The 14,514-nt window shown below is 47.5% G+C and overlaps 10 non-coding genes across 10 annotated transcripts; all 10 read left to right on the forward strand.

Moving 5' to 3' along the window:
• Positions 1–348: 348 nt before the first annotated feature.
• Positions 349–539, forward strand: LOC142688522 (U2 spliceosomal RNA). Its single transcript, XR_012857598.1, has one exon. It is a non-coding gene; the product is annotated as a U2 spliceosomal RNA (small nuclear RNA).
• A 1,296-nt stretch (positions 540–1,835) lies between these two features.
• On the forward strand, positions 1,836–2,026 carry LOC142688523 (U2 spliceosomal RNA). The gene has a single exon (XR_012857599.1). It is a non-coding gene; the product is annotated as a U2 spliceosomal RNA (small nuclear RNA).
• A 1,292-nt stretch (positions 2,027–3,318) lies between these two features.
• On the forward strand, positions 3,319–3,509 carry LOC142688524 (U2 spliceosomal RNA). The gene has a single exon (XR_012857600.1). It is a non-coding gene; the product is annotated as a U2 spliceosomal RNA (small nuclear RNA).
• Positions 3,510–4,813: 1,304 nt separating this feature from the next.
• LOC142688527 (U2 spliceosomal RNA) lies at positions 4,814–5,004 on the forward strand. The gene has a single exon (XR_012857602.1). It is a non-coding gene; the product is annotated as a U2 spliceosomal RNA (small nuclear RNA).
• Positions 5,005–6,304: 1,300 nt separating this feature from the next.
• LOC142688528 (U2 spliceosomal RNA) lies at positions 6,305–6,495 on the forward strand. Its single transcript, XR_012857603.1, has one exon. It is a non-coding gene; the product is annotated as a U2 spliceosomal RNA (small nuclear RNA).
• Positions 6,496–7,795: 1,300 nt separating this feature from the next.
• LOC142688802 (U2 spliceosomal RNA) lies at positions 7,796–7,978 on the forward strand. Its single transcript, XR_012857852.1, has one exon. It is a non-coding gene; the product is annotated as a U2 spliceosomal RNA (small nuclear RNA).
• Positions 7,979–9,270: 1,292 nt separating this feature from the next.
• On the forward strand, positions 9,271–9,461 carry LOC142688529 (U2 spliceosomal RNA). Its single transcript, XR_012857604.1, has one exon. It is a non-coding gene; the product is annotated as a U2 spliceosomal RNA (small nuclear RNA).
• A 1,295-nt stretch (positions 9,462–10,756) lies between these two features.
• On the forward strand, positions 10,757–10,947 carry LOC142688530 (U2 spliceosomal RNA). Its single transcript, XR_012857605.1, has one exon. It is a non-coding gene; the product is annotated as a U2 spliceosomal RNA (small nuclear RNA).
• A 1,292-nt stretch (positions 10,948–12,239) lies between these two features.
• On the forward strand, positions 12,240–12,430 carry LOC142688531 (U2 spliceosomal RNA). Its single transcript, XR_012857606.1, has one exon. It is a non-coding gene; the product is annotated as a U2 spliceosomal RNA (small nuclear RNA).
• A 1,296-nt stretch (positions 12,431–13,726) lies between these two features.
• Positions 13,727–13,917, forward strand: LOC142688532 (U2 spliceosomal RNA). The gene has a single exon (XR_012857607.1). It is a non-coding gene; the product is annotated as a U2 spliceosomal RNA (small nuclear RNA).
• Positions 13,918–14,514: the final 597 nt, after the last annotated feature.

Genomic DNA, 14,514 nt, shown 5'->3' on the forward strand with positions numbered 1-14,514 from the left:
CTGGACTGGACTGGATTACAGCTGATACAAGGTGTGAAGGAACAAGGGGTGGCTGTGGGCATGCACTTGCTGCCGCTGCCAGTGTTTATCTGCATGGCAGCAGGGCATTTGGGCGTTGCCAGGAAGGCGTTTTTATGTAGATTCCTCCTCTTTCAGCACTGCATTGTGGTGCAAGCAAAAGAAGCAAATCCTGTCTGGCTTCCTCTCCGGCCTTTATTCACCTCCCGTGTAGCTGTGAGTGTGTGAGCCTGCAGGGCCCCATGGAATTGCCTAGAAGTAGGCTGAATCGCTGCAAGGGCTGAACAGCAGTATCGGGCAGGCTCGGGCAACGCGCGGCCCGTTCGGGTTATCGCTTCTCGGCCTTTTGGCTAAGATCAAGTGTAGTATCTGTTCTTATCAGTTTAATATCTGATACGTCCCCTATCTGGGGACCATATATTAAATGGATTTTTAGAACAGGGAGATGGAAATAGAGCTTGCTCTGTCCACTCCACGCATTGACCTGGTATTGCAGTATTTCCAGGACCGGTGCACCCTTTCCTTATGTGTTGACTAAAAGCAGATTCCAAAAGTGTTTTTTGTCTTTGCTATTGTTTCTGTCTTTCTGAAGGGATCTCCCCTTTTAATCCCATTATTTCAACACCTGTTGGACAATGCATGAGTGATAATGAGCTCATTGATTAAATGCAATTAATGAATAGATTGCCACCTCTTGTTGTGTGTCGTCTGTGTTTCTGTGTTTCCGGCATTTCACATTGGAACACCTCATTCACCTTCCTTGTCTTCTCTCCGCCCTCCCTTTTAGGTAAGTTAAAGAGCTGCACCTGAGCCAGCCACTGATTGATTGATTGATTGATTGATTGATTGATTGATTGATTGATTGATTGATTGATTGATGCAGCACAACAGTCAAATAGTGGAGTGGAGTAGGGGAACAGCAAACAGCCAATAAAGCAGCCCGCCCGCTCGCCTGCCCGCCACAATGGACCTACCTGTGTACACTAGATGGATGTGATGGAATGTACTGTCGTCCCTACATTTCAAGAAGAAGTAAGAATTGCAGTTGCAACAAAGCCTTGCTTGCCTACAAAGAGAGCAGCAATTTGGATTTGTTACTATGTTACCTAGAAGAATAACAAACTGTGCAAGGATGGAGGTTGTAGGAGCAAGGAGAAGTTGTCTGTAAAGTTGGTGGATGCCTATTTTCCATTTTGCAGTCCCTTGTCTCCCTCTTGTGGCCTCCTGGAGGCAACTAGCTGTGCAAAAAAAAGACAGCCTGGCGGCCGGCTGTTGCAGTGTTGCCCTCTCAGGCAACACTGAGTGACTGACTGAGCCTCACCGTCTTATATAAAGTTCAGACGGAACTTTGCACGTGTCATAGTGGAGCCCTCAGGATTCCAGAGCCAGCTTTCTGACATCATAATGGGGCCTCAGAGATAAAAGCCTGGGCCCAGGCAGTGTTGGTCAGTGCTGCTCAGCAGGCAGCACTGGACTGGACTGGATTACAGCTGATACAAGGTGTGAAGGAACAAGGGGTGGCTGTGGGCATGCACTTGCTGCCGCTGCCAGTGTTTATCTGCATGGCAGCAGGGCATTTGGGCGTTGCCAGGAAGGCGTTTTTATGTAGATTCCTCCTCTTTCAGCACTGCATTGTGGTGCAAGCAAAAGAAGCAAATCCTGTCTGGCTTCCTCTCCGGCCTTTATTCACCTCCCGTGTAGCCGTGAGTGTGTGAGCCTGCAGGGCCCCATGGAATTGCCTAGAAGTAGGCTGAATCGCTGCAAGGGCTGAACAGCAGTATCGGGCAGGCTCGGGCAACGCGCGGCCCGTTCGGGTTATCGCTTCTCGGCCTTTTGGCTAAGATCAAGTGTAGTATCTGTTCTTATCAGTTTAATATCTGATACGTCCCCTATCTGGGGACCATATATTAAATGGATTTTTAGAACAGGGAGATGGAAATAGAGCTTGCTCTGTCCACTCCACGCATTGACCTGGTATTGCAGTATTTCCAGGACCGGTGCACCCTTTCCTTATGTGTTGACTAAAAGCAGATTCCAAAAGTGTTTTTTGTCTTTGCTATTGTTTCTGTCTTTCTGAAGGGATCTCCCCTTTTAATCCCATTATTTCAACACCTGTTGGACAATGCATGAGTGATAATGAGCTCATTGATTAAATGCAATTAATGAATAGATTGCCACCTCTTGTTGTGTGTCGTCTGTGTTTCTGTGTTTCCGGCATTTCACATTGGAACACCTCATTCACCTTCCTTGTCTTCTCTCCGCCCTCCCTTTTAGGTAAGTTAAAGAGCTGCACCTGAGCCAGCCACTGATTGATTGATTGATTGATTGATTGATTGATTGATTGATTGATTGATTGATTGATGCAGCACAACAGTCAAATAGTGGAGTGGAGTAGGGGAACAGCAAACAGCCAATAAAGCAGCCCGCCCGCTCGCCTGCCCGCCACAATGGACCTACCTGTGTACACTAGATGGATGTGATGGAATGTACTGTCGTCCCTACATTTCAAGAAGAAGTAAGAATTGCAGTTGCAACAAAGCCTTGCTTGCCTACAAAGAGAGCAGCAATTTGGATTTGTTACTATGTTACCTAGAAGAATAACAAACTGTGCATGGATGGAGGTTGTAGGAGCAAGGAGAAGTTGTCTGTAAAGTTGGTGGATGCCTATTTTCCATTTTGCAGGCCCTTGTCTCCCTCTTGTGGCCTCCTGGAGGCAACTAGCTGTGCAAAAAAAAGACAGCCTGGCGGCCGGCTGTTGCAGTGTTGCCCTCTCAGGCAACACTGAGTGACTGACTGAGCCTCACCGTCTTATATAAAGTTCAGACGGAACTTTGCACGTGTCATAGTGGAGCCCTCAGGATTCCAGAGCCAGCTTTCTGACATCATAATGGGGCCTCAGAGATAAAAGCCTGGGCCCAGGCAGTGTTGGTCAGTGCTGCTCAGCAGGCAGCACTGGACTGGACTGGATTACAGCTGATACAAGGTGTGAAGGAACAAGGGGTGGCTGTGGGCATGCACTTGCTGCCGCTGCCAGTGTTTATCTGCATGGCAGCAGGGCATTTGGGCGTTGCCAGGAAGGCGTTTTTATGTAGATTCCTCCTCTTTCAGCACTGCATTGTGGTGCAAGCAAAAGAAGCAAATCCTGTCTGGCTTCCTCTCCGGCCTTTATTCACCTCCCGTGTAGCTGTGAGTGTGTGAGCCTGCAGGGCCCCATGGAATTGCCTAGAAGTAGGCTGAATCGCTGCAAGGGCTGAACAGCAGTATCGGGCAGGCTCGGGCAACGCGCGGCCCGTTCGGGTTATCGCTTCTCGGCCTTTTGGCTAAGATCAAGTGTAGTATCTGTTCTTATCAGTTTAATATCTGATACGTCCCCTATCTGGGGACCATATATTAAATGGATTTTTAGAACAGGGAGATGGAAATAGAGCTTGCTCTGTCCACTCCACGCATTGACCTGGTATTGCAGTATTTCCAGGACCGGTGCACCCTTTCCTTATGTGTTGACTAAAAGCAGATTCCAAAAGTGTTTTTTGTCTTTGCTATTGTTTCTGTCTTTCTGAAGGGATCTCCCCTTTTAATCCCATTATTTCAACACCTGTTGGACAATGCATGAGTGATAATGAGCTCATTGATTAAATGCAATTAATGAATAGATTGCCACCTCTTGTTGTGTGTCGTCTGTGTTTCTGTGTTTCCGGCATTTCACATTGGAACACCTCATTCACCTTCCTTGTCTTCTCTCCGCCCTCCCTTTTAGGTAAGTTAAAGAGTTGCACCTGAGCCAGCCACTGATTGATTGATTGATTGATTGATTGATTGATTGATTGATTGATTGATTGATTGATTGATTGATTGATGCAGCACAACAGTCAAATAGTGGAGTGGAGTAGGGGAACAGCAAACAGCCAATAAAGCAGCCCGCCCGCTCGCCTGCCCGCCACAATGGACCTACCTGTGTACACTAGATGGATGTGATGGAATGTACTGTCGTCCCTACATTTCAAGAAGAAGTAAGAATTGCAGTTGCAACAAAGCCTTGCTTGCCTACAAAGAGAGCAGCAATTTGGATTTGTTACTATGTTACCTAGAAGAATAACAAACTGTGCAAGGATGGAGGTTGTAGGAGCAAGGAGAAGTTGTCTGTAAAGTTGGTGGATGCCTATTTTCCATTTTGCAGTCCCTTGTCTCCCTCTTGTGGCCTCCTGGAGGCAACTAGCTGTGCAAAAAAAAGACAGCCTGGCGGCCGGCTGTTGCAGTGTTGCCCTCTCAGGCAACACTGAGTGACTGACTGAGCCTCACCGTCTTATATAAAGTTCAGACGGAACTTTGCACGTGTCATAGTGGAGCCCTCAGGATTCCAGAGCCAGCTTTCTGACATCATAATGGGGCCTCAGAGATAAAAGCCTGGGCCCAGGCAGTGTTGGTCAGTGCTGCTCAGCAGGCAGCACTGGACTGGACTGGATTACAGCTGATACAAGGTGTGAAGGAACAAGGGGTGGCTGTGGGCATGCACTTGCTGCCGCTGCCAGTGTTTATCTGCATGGCAGCAGGGCATTTGGGCGTTGCCAGGAAGGCGTTTTTATGTAGATTCCTCCTCTTTCAGCACTGCATTGTGGTGCAAGCAAAAGAAGCAAATCCTGTCTGGCTTCCTCTCCGGCCTTTATTCACCTCCCGTGTAGCTGTGAGTGTGTGAGCCTGCAGGGCCCCATGGAATTGCCTAGAAGTAGGCTGAATCGCTGCAAGGGCTGAACAGCAGTATCGGGCAGGCTCGGGCAACGCGCGGCCCGTTCGGGTTATCGCTTCTCGGCCTTTTGGCTAAGATCAAGTGTAGTATCTGTTCTTATCAGTTTAATATCTGATACGTCCCCTATCTGGGGACCATATATTAAATGGATTTTTAGAACAGGGAGATGGAAATAGAGCTTGCTCTGTCCACTCCACGCATTGACCTGGTATTGCAGTATTTCCAGGACCGGTGCACCCTTTCCTTATGTGTTGACTAAAAGCAGATTCCAAAAGTGTTTTTTGTCTTTGCTATTGTTTCTGTCTTTCTGAAGGGATCTCCCCTTTTAATCCCATTATTTCAACACCTGTTGGACAATGCATGAGTGATAATGAGCTCATTGATTAAATGCAATTAATGAATAGATTGCCACCTCTTGTTGTGTGTCGTCTGTGTTTCTGTGTTTCCGGCATTTCACATTGGAACACCTCATTCACCTTCCTTGTCTTCTCTCCGCCCTCCCTTTTAGGTAAGTTAAAGAGCTGCACCTGAGCCAGCCACTGATTGATTGATTGATTGATTGATTGATTGATTGATTGATTGATTGATTGATTGATTGATTGATGCAGCACAACAGTCAAATAGTGGAGTGGAGTAGGGGAACAGCAAACAGCCAATAAAGCAGCCCGCCCGCTCGCCTGCCCGCCACAATGGACCTACCTGTGTACACTAGATGGATGTGATGGAATGTACTGTCGTCCCTACATTTCAAGAAGAAGTAAGAATTGCAGTTGCAACAAAGCCTTGCTTGCCTACAAAGAGAGCAGCAATTTGGATTTGTTACTATGTTACCTAGAAGAATAACAAACTGTGCAAGGATGGAGGTTGTAGGAGCAAGGAGAAGTTGTCTGTAAAGTTGGTGGATGCCTATTTTCCATTTTGCAGTCCCTTGTCTCCCTCTTGTGGCCTCCTGGAGGCAACTAGCTGTGCAAAAAAAAGACAGCCTGGCGGCCGGCTGTTGCAGTGTTGCCCTCTCAGGCAACACTGAGTGACTGACTGAGCCTCACCGTCTTATATAAAGTTCAGACGGAACTTTGCACGTGTCATAGTGGAGCCCTCAGGATTCCAGAGCCAGCTTTCTGACATCATAATGGGGCCTCAGAGATAAAAGCCTGGGCCCAGGCAGTGTTGGTCAGTGCTGCTCAGCAGGCAGCACTGGACTGGACTGGATTACAGCTGATACAAGGTGTGAAGGAACAAGGGGTGGCTGTGGGCATGCACTTGCTGCCGCTGCCAGTGTTTATCTGCATGGTAGCAGGGCATTTGGGCGTTGCCAGGAAGGCGTTTTTATGTAGATTCCTCCTCTTTCAGCACTGCATTGTGGTGCAAGCAAAAGAAGCAAATCCTGTCTGGCTTCCTCTCCGGCCTTTATTCACCTCCCGTGTAGCTGTGAGTGTGTGAGCCTGCAGGGCCCCATGGAATTGCCTAGAAGTAGGCTGAATCGCTGCAAGGGCTGAACAGCAGTATCGGGCAGGCTCGGGCAACGCGCGGCCCGTTCGGGTTATCGCTTCTCGGCCTTTTGGCTAAGATCAAGTGTAGTATCTGTTCTTATCAGTTTAATATCTGATACGTCCCCTATCTGGGGACCATATATTAAATGGATTTTTAGAACAGGGAGATGGAAATAGAGCTTGCTCTGTCCACTCCACGCATTGACCTGGTATTGCAGTATTTCCAGGACCGGTGCACCCTTTCCTTATGTGTTGACTAAAAGCAGATTCCAAAAGTGTTTTTTGTCTTTGCTATTGTTTCTGTCTTTCTGAAGGGATCTCCCCTTTTAATCCCATTATTTCAACACCTGTTGGACAATGCATGAGTGATAATGAGCTCATTGATTAAATGCAATTAATGAATAGATTGCCACCTCTTGTTGTGTGTCGTCTGTGTTTCTGTGTTTCCGGCATTTCACATTGGAACACCTCATTCACCTTCCTTGTCTTCTCTCCGCCCTCCCTTTTAGGTAAGTTAAAGAGCTGCACCTGAGCCAGCCACTGATTGATTGATTGATTGATTGATTGATTGATTGATTGATTGATTGATTGATTGATTGATTGATGCAGCACAACAGTCAAATAGTGGAGTGGAGTAGGGGAACAGCAAACAGCCAATAAAGCAGCCCGCCCGCTCGCCTGCCCGCCACAATGGACCTACCTGTGTACACTAGATGGATGTGATGGAATGTACTGTCGTCCCTACATTTCAAGAAGAAGTAAGAATTGCAGTTGCAACAAAGCCTTGCTTGCCTACAAAGAGAGCAGCAATTTGGATTTGTTACTATGTTACCTAGAAGAATAACAAACTGTGCAAGGATGGAGGTTGTAGGAGCAAGGAGAAGTTGTCTGTAAAGTTGGTGGATGCCTATTTTCCATTTTGCAGTCCCTTGTCTCCCTCTTGTGGCCTCCTGGAGGCAACTAGCTGTGCAAAAAAAAGACAGCCTGGCGGCCGGCTGTTGCAGTGTTGCCCTCTCAGGCAACACTGAGTGACTGACTGAGCCTCACCGTCTTATATAAAGTTCAGACGGAACTTTGCACGTGTCATAGTGGAGCCCTCAGGATTCCAGAGCCAGCTTTCTGACATCATAATGGGGCCTCAGAGATAAAAGCCTGGGCCCAGGCAGTGTTGGTCAGTGCTGCTCAGCAGGCAGCACTGGACTGGACTGGATTACAGCTGATACAAGGTGTGAAGGAACAAGGGGTGGCTGTGGGCATGCACTTGCTGCCGCTGCCAGTGTTTATCTGCATGGCAGCAGGGCATTTGGGCGTTGCCAGGAAGGCGTTTTTATGTAGATTCCTCCTCTTTCAGCACTGCATTGTGGTGCAAGCAAAAGAAGCAAATCCTGTCTGGCTTCCTCTCCGGCCTTTATTCACCTCCCGTGTAGCTGTGAGTGTGTGAGCCTGCAGGGCCCCATGGAATTGCCTAGAAGTAGGCTGAATCGCTGCAAGGGCTGAACAGCAGTATCGGGCAGGCTCGGGCAACGCGCGGCCCGTTCGGGTTATCGCTTCTCGGCCTTTTGGCTAAGATCAAGTGTAGTATCTGTTCTTATCAGTTTAATATCTGATACGTCCCCTATCTGGGGTTAAATGGATTTTTAGAACAGGGAGATGGAAATAGAGCTTGCTCTGTCCACTCCACGCATTGACCTGGTATTGCAGTATTTCCAGGACCGGTGCACCCTTTCCTTATGTGTTGACTAAAAGCAGATTCCAAAAGTGTTTTTTGTCTTTGCTATTGTTTCTGTCTTTCTGAAGGGATCTCCCCTTTTAATCCCATTATTTCAACACCTGTTGGACAATGCATGAGTGATAATGAGCTCATTGATTAAATGAAATTAATGAATAGATTGCCACCTCTTGTTGTGTGTCGTCTGTGTTTCTGTGTTTCCGGCATTTCACATTGGAACACCTCATTCACCTTCCTTGTCTTCTCTCCGCCCTCCCTTTTAGGTAAGTTAAAGAGCTGCACCTGAGCCAGCCACTGATTGATTGATTGATTGATTGATTGATTGATTGATTGATTGATTGATTGATTGATGCAGCACAACAGTCAAATAGTGGAGTGGAGTAGGGGAACAGCAAACAGCCAATAAAGCAGCCCGCCCGCTCGCCTGCCCGCCACAATGGACCTACCTGTGTACACTAGATGGATGTGATGGAATGTACTGTCGTCCCTACATTTCAAGAAGAAGTAAGAATTGCAGTTGCAACAAAGCCTTGCTTGCCTACAAAGAGAGCAGCAATTTGGATTTGTTACTATGTTACCTAGAAGAATAACAAACTGTGCAAGGATGGAGGTTGTAGGAGCAAGGAGAAGTTGTCTGTAAAGTTGGTGGATGCCTATTTTCCATTTTGCAGTCCCTTGTCTCCCTCTTGTGGCCTCCTGGAGGCAACTAGCTGTGCAAAAAAAAGACAGCCTGGCGGCCGGCTGTTGCAGTGTTGCCCTCTCAGGCAACACTGAGTGACTGACTGAGCCTCACCGTCTTATATAAAGTTCAGACAGAACTTTGCACGTGTCATAGTGGAGCCCTCAGGATTCCAGAGCCAGCTTTCTGACATCATAATGGGGCCTCAGAGATAAAAGCCTGGGCCCAGGCAGTGTTGGTCAGTGCTGCTCAGCAGGCAGCACTGGACTGGACTGGATTACAGCTGATACAAGGTGTGAAGGAACAAGGGGTGGCTGTGGGCATGCACTTGCTGCCGCTGCCAGTGTTTATCTGCATGGTAGCAGGGCATTTGGGTGTTGCCAGGAAGGCGTTTTTATGTAGATTCCTCCTCTTTCAGCACTGCATTGTGGTGCAAGCAAAAGAAGCAAATCCTGTCTGGCTTCCTCTCCGGCCTTTATTCACCTCCCGTGTAGCTGTGAGTGTGTGAGCCTGCAGGGCCCCATGGAATTGCCTAGAAGTAGGCTGAATCGCTGCAAGGGCTGAACAGCAGTATCGGGCAGGCTCGGGCAACGCGCGGCCCGTTCGGGTTATCGCTTCTCGGCCTTTTGGCTAAGATCAAGTGTAGTATCTGTTCTTATCAGTTTAATATCTGATACGTCCCCTATCTGGGGACCATATATTAAATGGATTTTTAGAACAGGGAGATGGAAATAGAGCTTGCTCTGTCCACTCCACGCATTGACCTGGTATTGCAGTATTTCCAGGACCGGTGCACCCTTTCCTTATGTGTTGACTAAAAGCAGATTCCAAAAGTGTTTTTTGTCTTTGCTATTGTTTCTGTCTTTCTGAAGGGATCTCCCCTTTTAATCCCATTATTTCAACACCTGTTGGACAATGCATGAGTGATAATGAGCTCATTGATTAAATGCAATTAATGAATAGATTGCCACCTCTTGTTGTGTGTCGTCTGTGTTTCTGTGTTTCCGGCATTTCACATTGGAACACCTCATTCACCTTCCTTGTCTTCTCTCCGCCCTCCCTTTTAGGTAAGTTAAAGAGCTGCACCTGAGCCAGCCACTGATTGATTGATTGATTGATTGATTGATTGATTGATTGATTGATTGATTGATTGATTGATGCAGCACAACAGTCAAATAGTGGAGTGGAGTAGGGGAACAGCAAACAGCCAATAAAGCAGCCCGCCCGCTCGCCTGCCCGCCACAATGGACCTACCTGTGTACACTAGATGGATGTGATGGAATGTACTGTCGTCCCTACATTTCAAGAAGAAGTAAGAATTGCAGTTGCAACAAGCCTTGCTTGCCTACAAAGAGAGCAGCAATTTGGATTTGTTACTATGTTACCTAGAAGAATAACAAACTGTGCAAGGATGGAGGTTGTAGGAGCAAGGAGAAGTTGTCTGTAAAGTTGGTGGATGCCTATTTTCCATTTTGCAGTCCCTTGTCTCCCTCTTGTGGCCTCCTGGAGGCAACTAGCTGTGCAAAAAAAAGACAGCCTGGCGGCCGGCTGTTGCAGTGTTGCCCTCTCAGGCAACACTGAGTGACTGACTGAGCCTCACCGTCTTATATAAAGTTCAGACGGAACTTTGCACGTGTCATAGTGGAGCCCTCAGGATTCCAGAGCCAGCTTTCTGACATCATAATGGGGCCTCAGAGATAAAAGCCTGGGCCCAGGCAGTGTTGGTCAGTGCTGCTCAGCAGGCAGCACTGGACTGGACTGGATTACAGCTGATACAAGGTGTGAAGGAACAAGGGGTGGCTGTGGGCATGCACTTGCTGCCGCTGCCAGTGTTTATCTGCATGGCAGCAGGGCATTTGGGCGTTGCCAGGAAGGCGTTTTTATGTAGATTCCTCCTCTTTCAGCACTGCATTGTGGTGCAAGCAAAAGAAGCAAATCCTGTCTGGCTTCCTCTCCGGCCTTTATTCACCTCCCGTGTAGCTGTGAGTGTGTGAGCCTGCAGGGCCCCATGGAATTGCCTAGAAGTAGGCTGAATCGCTGCAAGGGCTGAACAGCAGTATCGGGCAGGCTCGGGCAACGCGCGGCCCGTTCGGGTTATCGCTTCTCGGCCTTTTGGCTAAGATCAAGTGTAGTATCTGTTCTTATCAGTTTAATATCTGATACGTCCCCTATCTGGGGACCATATATTAAATGGATTTTTAGAACAGGGAGATGGAAATAGAGCTTGCTCTGTCCACTCCACGCATTGACCTGGTATTGCAGTATTTCCAGGACCGGTGCACCCTTTCCTTATGTGTTGACTAAAAGCAGATTCCAAAAGTGTTTTTTGTCTTTGCTATTGTTTCTGTCTTTCTGAAGGGATCTCCCCTTTTAATCCCATTATTTCAACACCTGTTGGACAATGCATGAGTGATAATGAGCTCATTGATTAAATGCAATTAATGAATAGATTGCCACCTCTTGTTGTGTGTCGTCTGTGTTTCTGTGTTTCCGGCATTTCACATTGGAACACCTCATTCACCTTCCTTGTCTTCTCTCCGCCCTCCCTTTTAGGTAAGTTAAAGAGCTGCACCTGAGCCAGCCACTGATTGATTGATTGATTGATTGATTGATTGATTGATTGATTGATTGATTGATTGATGCAGCACAACAGTCAAATAGTGGAGTGGAGTAGGGGAACAGCAAACAGCCAATAAAGCAGCCCGCCCGCTCGCCTGCCCGCCACAATGGACCTACCTGTGTACACTAGATGGATGTGATGGAATGTACTGTCGTCCCTACATTTCAAGAAGAAGTAAGAATTGCAGTTGCAACAAAGCCTTGCTTGCCTACAAAGAGAGCAGCAATTTGGATTTGTTACTATGTTACCTAGAAGAATAACAAACTGTGCAAGGATGGAGGTTGTAGGAGCAAGGAGAAGTTGTCTGTAAAGTTGGTGGATGCCTATTTTCCATTTTGCAGTCCCTTGTCTCCCTCTTGTGGCCTCCTGGAGGCAACTAGCTGTGCAAAAAAAAGACAGCCTGGCGGCCGGCTGTTGCAGTGTTGCCCTCTCAGGCAACACTGAGTGACTGACTGAGCCTCACCGTCTTATATAAAGTTCAGACGGAACTTTGCACGTGTCATAGTGGAGCCCTCAGGATTCCAGAGCCAGCTTTCTGACATCATAATGGGGCCTCAGAGATAAAAGCCTGGGCCCAGGCAGTGTTGGTCAGTGCTGCTCAGCAGGCAGCACTGGACTGGACTGGATTACAGCTGATACAAGGTGTGAAGGAACAAGGGGTGGCTGTGGGCATGCACTTGCTGCCGCTGCCAGTGTTTATCTGCATGGCAGCAGGGCATTTGGGCGTTGCCAGGAAGGCGTTTTTATGTAGATTCCTCCTCTTTCAGCACTGCATTGTGGTGCAAGCAAAAGAAGCAAATCCTGTCTGGCTTCCTCTCCGGCCTTTATTCACCTCCCGTGTAGCTGTGAGTGTGTGAGCCTGCAGGGCCCCATGGAATTGCCTAGAAGTAGGCTGAATCGCTGCAAGGGCTGAACAGCAGTATCGGGCAGGCTCGGGCAACGCGCGGCCCGTTCGGGTTATCGCTTCTCGGCCTTTTGGCTAAGATCAAGTGTAGTATCTGTTCTTATCAGTTTAATATCTGATACGTCCCCTATCTGGGGACCATATATTAAATGGATTTTTAGAACAGGGAGATGGAAATAGAGCTTGCTCTGTCCACTCCACGCATTGACCTGGTATTGCAGTATTTCCAGGACCGGTGCACCCTTTCCTTATGTGTTGACTAAAAGCAGATTCCAAAAGTGTTTTTTGTCTTTGCTATTGTTTCTGTCTTTCTGAAGGGATCTCCCCTTTTAATCCCATTATTTCAACACCTGTTGGACAATGCATGAGTGATAATGAGCTCATTGATTAAATGCAATTAATGAATAGATTGCCACCTCTTGTTGTGTGTCGTCTGTGTTTCTGTGTTTCCGGCATTTCACATTGGAACACCTCATTCACCTTCCTTGTCTTCTCTCCACCCTCCCTTTTAGGTAAGTTAAAGAGCTGCACCTGAGCCAGCCACTGATTGATTGATTGATTGATTGATTGATTGATTGATTGATTGATTGATTGATTGATTGATGCAGCACAACAGTCAAATAGTGGAGTGGAGTAGGGGAACAGCAAACAGCCAATAAAGCAGCCCGCCCGCTCGCCTGCCCGCCACAATGGACCTACCTGTGTACACTAGATGGATGTGATGGAATGTACTGTCGTCCCTACATTTCAAGAAGAAGTAAGAATTGCAGTTGCAACAAAGCCTTGCTTGCCTACAAAGAGAGCAGCAATTTGGATTTGTTACTATGTTACCTAGAAGAATAACAAACTGTGCAAGGATGGAGGTTGTAGGAGCAAGGAGAAGTTATCTGTAAAGTTGGTGGATGCCTATTTTCCATTTTGCAGTCCCTTGTCTCCCTCTTGTGGCCTCCTGGAGGCAACTAGCTGTGCAAAAAAAAGACAGCCTGGCGGCCGGCTGTTGCAGTGTTGCCCTCTCAGGCAACACTGAGTGACTGACTGAGCCTCACCGTCTTATATAAAGTTCAGACGGAACTTTGCACGTGTCATAGTGGAGCCCTCAGGATTCCAGAGCCAGCTTTCTGACATCATAATGGGGCCTCAGAGATAAAAGCCTGGGCCCAGGCAGTGTTGGTCAGTGCTGCTCAGCAGGCAGCACTGGACTGGACTGGATTACAGCTGATACAAGGTGTGAAGGAACAAGGGGTGGCTGTGGGCATGCACTTGCTGCCGCTGCCAGTGTTTATCTGCATGGCAGCAGGGCATTTGGGCGTTGCCAGGAAGGCGTTTTTATGTAGATTCCTCCTCTTTCAGCACTGCATTGTAGTGCAAGCAAAAGAAGCAAATCCTGTCTGGCTTCCTCTCCGGCCTTTATTCACCTCCCGTGTAGCTGTGAGTGTGTGAGCCTGCAGGGCCCCATGGAATTGCCTAGAAGTAGGCTGAATCGCTGCAAGGGCTGAACAGCAGTATCGGGCAGGCTCGGGCAACGCGCGGCCCGTTCGGGTTATCGCTTCTCGGCCTTTTGGCTAAGATCAAGTGTAGTATCTGTTCTTATCAGTTTAATATCTGATACGTCCCCTATCTGGGGACCATATATTAAATGGATTTTTAGAACAGGGAGATGGAAATAGAGCTTGCTCTGTCCACTCCACGCATTGACCTGGTATTGCAGTATTTCCAGGACCGGTGCACCCTTTCCTTATGTGTTGACTAAAAGCAGATTCCAAAAGTGTTTTTTGTCTTTGCTATTGTTTCTGTCTTTCTGAAGGGATCTCCCCTTTTAATCCCATTATTTCAACACCTGTTGGACAATGCATGAGTGATAATGAGCTCATTGATTAAATGCAATTAATGAATAGATTGCCACCTCTTGTTGTGTGTCGTCTGTGTTTCTGTGTTTCCGGCATTTCACATTGGAACACCTCATTCACCTTCCTTGTCTTCTCTCCGCCCTCCCTTTTAGGTAAGTTAAAGAGCTGCACCTGAGCCAGCCACTGATTGATTGATTGATTGATTGATTGATTGATTGATTGATTGATTGATTGATTGATTGATGCAGCACAACAGTCAAATAGTGGAGTGGAGTAGGGGAACAGCAAACAGCCAATAAAGCAGCCCGCCCGCTCGCCTGCCCGCCACAATGGACCTACCTGTGTACACTAGATGGATGTGATGGAATGTACTGTCGTCCCTACATTTCAAGAAGAAGTAAGAATTGCAGTTGCAACAAAGCCTTGCTTGCCTACAAAGAGAGCAGCAATTTGGATTTGTTACTATGTTACCTAGAAGAATAA

This window comes from Rhinoderma darwinii (genome assembly GCF_050947455.1).
Source record: "Rhinoderma darwinii isolate aRhiDar2 chromosome 5 unlocalized genomic scaffold, aRhiDar2.hap1 SUPER_5_unloc_26, whole genome shotgun sequence".
Classification (NCBI taxonomy): Eukaryota; Metazoa; Chordata; class Amphibia; order Anura; family Rhinodermatidae; genus Rhinoderma; species Rhinoderma darwinii.